The sequence below is a fragment of the Echinops telfairi genome, unplaced genomic scaffold (assembly GCF_000313985.2).
Source record: "Echinops telfairi isolate 266 unplaced genomic scaffold, ASM31398v2 ScPeMD7_3533;HRSCAF=4204_0, whole genome shotgun sequence".
NCBI classification, from domain to species: domain Eukaryota; kingdom Metazoa; phylum Chordata; class Mammalia; order Afrosoricida; family Tenrecidae; genus Echinops; species Echinops telfairi.
In genome coordinates this window covers 30,402,388-30,407,458 of record NW_022107431.1, presented here as the reverse complement: position 1 = coordinate 30,407,458, position 5,071 = coordinate 30,402,388, and positions in this window count along the sequence as shown.

The window sequence follows — 5,071 nt, the reverse complement described above, 5'->3', positions numbered from 1 at the left end:
CTACAGGTGCCTCAGCCCCATGGTCAACACCCTGGGAGCTTGGTTTGATGTGGTTGCTCCAGCAACCAGCTCAAGAGGGCTGCAGGGTGGGTACAGCGCTAAGGAGGATGTGCAGACCCAGGCGCAGTGTCTGCCTGACAGACTAACATGGAGACTTTTATCTTGGAATTTAACACATTTGTCAGTTTGACAGGAAGCGCAAGCTTCAGATTCCTGCCTTCCTGCGACTGTGAGGCTCTGAGGCCCCGCGGAAGGAGATGGTCATGGGAGGCCGACACCCAGTCAGTCAACCCTGGCTATGGGGCCTATTGTGCTAAGATCTTCTACATTGACTAAAATGTTATCATACAAAGTTGAGGTAATTATAACTATTCACTGGATTTTTGAGAAGATTGATTGGTAAATGATTCAGAAACAAGACTGCGGAAATAAAGAAACAGAAGTTAAAGAGCAGACAAAACTAACCCTCACATCCATACCATGCTTCACAAATGCCCAATTTGCACTCTGGTCAAACATTCATTAGCTCTTCAGGGAAAACTGTCCTAGCCTCAGTGTCTTGTCAAAAACCTATTTTAAAAAATCAAATAGCCTGATGTAATGGCCAAAAAAGTGTGGATTTACATATGAAAATGTAAGCAAATAGGAATAACCAAATTGGATTAACACTAGAATCATGAGTTAATCCCAATTTGGGAAACATATCTTTGTGCTTTTAACAGCCATTCCGTCCCTTAAAGGCTGGGTTTTTTCAGAAGAACACACATGTAGAAGGGCCTGAGATGGAAAAACCATACGTCTTCAAGTGTGAGCTCACCGTGGCAATGTCAAGATGCAACGAAAGCAGTTATTAACAACCTTAGCTGTGCTTTCAAGTAAAAACATAGTCACACATAAATTGCCCCCAGGAAGTAAAGCTGGTTACAACTCTTAATGCCCAATAGAAATACGGCATTTACTTGATGTGGAGCAACAGGCAGCTTGGAGATGACGGTTACATATCAGCACCTTGTTTCCTCAGTGATCGTTACTTCCGATGTTGACTAAAGCTCCATTTACTTCTCCCGTGCGGCCATTGAAGTCTCAGAGCCCACTTTGGCAGAATTAGCAGCAGTCATCTCGGTGGACCAGAGCAGAGATTTTTTTTTTTGGTGGTGGTGGGGGTAAACATTCAGTGACTTGGTTTTCTATAGAAGACTAAGTAGACTTGGCCAAGGCTGGATGACTTACACAAAGTCCAAAGATAAATTTAGTTGAAAATTGGTCAGAGGTAACCTTGCAGTCTCAAAGGGCATTTCTGACTAGACAAATAATGTCTCCCAGCATCCCCTCCACTGAAATAAACAGCCAAGTGTTCCCTCACCACAGACTGGGTAAATACCAACGAAACTGCCTGCTCAGTGCCAGTAGGAGGAACACTCCCTATTTTTTAGCAAAATATTTTTCCACTCTGGCCATCCCAGAAACTCTCCAAATCCAATACATTTCAATGGAGTTTTAAGGCTTCTCTATTTTTCTCACTATTTATAGCTTTCAGATGTTGGCTAGTAGGGGACTCCATTTTCTTCAGAATAAATTAATGAGTGGTAGTCATGCAGTTTCACCATATGCTACACAGTATTAGTCCGTAAAATGACCCTTCTTCCCTATGAATGTGAACCTTTACAAAGGCTAGAAAACAGCATACATTCTTCACAGACCACATCAAAGGTCCCATTCTGTGTTGGGAAGGGTTTTGTTGGGTGAGTGCTCTGGGACTAGGCCCAGAGAGAAAGCCCAGGCTGATCAGGGCATCCGCGATGCATGTGGACAGTCACTGAGATGCTGAAGACCAAAGGCGGCCATGAGTTGATCTGCTCCTGTAAAGGACTCAGGCCGAGATGAACTTGAAGCAAATAGATACATCTGTATTGAGCCAGTCCTGGATTCCCTGAGACTCCATGTGTGTCAGAGTAGACCTATGTTCCGTAGAACTTTCAGTGGCTGAATTTCTGAAAGTATATTGTCAGGTCTTTCTTCGTAGGGACCTCTGGGTGTACTGACATCTCCAATCATTCACTTAGCTGATGGGACAACACGTTGCACACCCAGGGTTTAAAAAAAAAAATTCAAGTCTCTCTCAATGTGTGTGATACACTGCACACTGTTTGCAAATACAACACTGCCCAGGTTTCTGTCATAACCTTGGGCAATTGAAAAGGTAATGATTCACCCCATTTTGTGGATAAGAAAACTCAGTTTCAGAGCAAAGACTTAACTGAAATGACGTAGCTGAAACCGAGAGCGAGATGTCTCTCCCACAGCTTCAGGCGCTCCGCCCACTGGGCTCCAGGGTTCAGCAGGAAAACAACCTATTCACATGAACGGGTTAGTGAATCCTGAGAAAAGAGAGCTTAGAGGGATTTGTGTAGAGAATGAAATCCAGTATTCCAGTTGCTCTTAAAGGGTCATCTGTGGCTGATTAACAGGCGGTAGTCTGGTATGATGGAAATGTGGGAACGTTTTATTTAAGCCCCAGCTCTGTCAGTACCCAGCGAGGTGACCTTCAGTGGCCTGTCTGTGGAGTTTGTGCTGGAATCACCAGGGATGAGAGTAGACCTCCGGGGTCACTTGAGATATAGCCTCTAACATGTTCCTTAAAAGTAACTGCACCAGGATCCACCAAAGAGGCAGCATTTGAATGGGGAGTTGTCAGTCGGATAGAGGGGACAGAGGAGAGAACTACGCACAGGGTCGTTAGGTCCAGCAGAGTTTCAGTGGGAGGACTAGAATGCTGCTTCTGTGGGATGGCAGGGGGAGAGTTGATGGTCAGGCAGATTAAAAAAAAAGTTTTACAATTGTTAAATTCATTTTATCTGAGTAGCCAGTCAGTCTGGACAACCAGGTCAACATAAACTGCTCTCTCTTGTAAGTCAATTATTAAGAAAGCTGTGTATTCTTTCTTCTTCCCGTCCGTTCCCCCTTTCCTTCCCTTTCTGTCTATCTTTATTCATTGTTCTGTTTTCTCATTTTTACCTGGCTTCTGCAGCCCTGATGGCATGGTAGTTAATATGTTCCACTGCTAACTAAAAGATTGGCGGTTCAAACCCATCAGCAGCTCTATGGCGGGGTGCAGGGGAGGTGTGGCCATTTGCTGCCATAAAGATTTCGAACCTGGAAACCCTCTGGGATAGTTCTGTTCTGCCCTATAGGGTCACTCCGAGCCTTGACAGCCGTGGATTTTGTTATGTATATGAGATGTCTTTTCCCCCTTCCTCTAACAGGCACAGCTGCTTAAGGCTTATATGCCTCTTCTCTGAGAGAGCCATGCTATGAGGGACTGCAAAAAGCTCTAAAGGAGTTATTGCAGTCTGTAGAGACCGTATCATGCATGTTATGAATGTTTAAGACAGAGTGCGCGGTCTGTCATGTCAACGCCCATCTATTTCAATGACACATTATTTTTCTTCCAGCGATAGTGGTTTGAATGTATCAGCTACTAAAAAAAGGAACTTTGTTTGAAGTCCAGACACACACAGAAAGACAAGATGGAACCACAAAGTAGAATTCAAATAGTATTTAAACTTTGATTCAAACCCACAAAAGCAAAGAAATATAGGCTTGAGCCAAGCAACGCAGTAAGTGCCATAGCCCTCAGCTCACTCCTGATAGAATCGACTACATACAGAATGCATGCCCTCCCATTTCTTGAGTATCGCTGCTTTGGACTGAGCTTTGGATAGTATACCCAATGCTTTAGAGGAATTATCTCATTGGCTCTTCTTCACCACTTTAGGAGATAGCAACAGTCATCATTTCCTTTTATAAAAGGAGAAAATTGAAGCTAAGAAAGGCCAGGTTAACTTGCTCAAGAACACTCAGCTAGAAAGAAATAGAGCTGGAACTCCAACTGTGGCTTTGACATTGAAATTGTGTGCAAAACCTTAATGTATATGAACATGTATAATATATTTGTGTGAAAGCTAAGAAACCAAATTTTGGCACCAGGGACATACATTCAAATTTCTCAGGGAGCAAAACATCTGAATGTCCAGAAGTCATTTTGTTTGATGAGGTATTCAAAGAAGATATCCATTCACAAAATGTATTCAGACATCTAAAAATTCTTCACTAAACTCTCAATTCACTAGATTATGGCTTCAAATAACATTGGTCTATTTCTGCTTGAGGCTCTTGCTGAGATCAAAATAGCAGGGAATGGGGCTGTTTGTAAAGGTTAAAGGAAGTGCAATTTCTACTAGATTAACTTTTTCTTTCTTTTTTTAATGGAAAGCCATATTTGATCTAGTTGTGTCCTAGATTTGTGTTGGCAAATAGTTCTCATCACTTGTGCCAACTCTAACCAAGCCATGTGCCTTGAGACGAATTCTGAGAAAAGTGCCCAGGGAGCGGTGATTGATTAGCATTGTATGTCATGGCAAGGGTGTGGCAGCATGCATGACCTGTATTTAGTAACCCAGCCCTAGTCAAACAAATCCACCCACCCTGAAATACACCCCAAATTGTCTGTTGCCTAGATGTGCATGCTTATTTGTTCCCGATATATGTGGACGCCATGCGGGTATATCTATTTATTGCTCTGTGTATGTGGTGTGTGTGTGTGATATTTTTAAATCTGGTGTTTGAAATATATAAATTGATTGGCTATGCATTCTTTGTAACTTTAAATAATTTGAATTCTAATCCTGACTTTACTATAAGAATGGTCACGTGATTTTGGACAAGTTTCCCACTAAATCTCAGCTCACAACCCATCGGTCAGCTTGCTATATTATGGTGGTTTGTGCGTAGCTGTGAGTCTTTCTCTAAGCTTGTTATTATGTGCCCTTGATTCAGTTCTGGATTATAGGGACCCTACATAGGACAGAATGAAACCCTGTCTGCTCTTGTGCCATCCTTATACTTGTTATATTTGAGTCCATTGTTTCAGCCACTGTCTCAATCCATATGCTTGAGGCTCTTCCTCTTTTTCAAGATGCCTCAACTTTATTTAAAAAAAATTTAAAAATCATTTTATTAGGGGCTCATACAACTCTTATCACAATCCAAACATACATCAATTGTGTAAAGC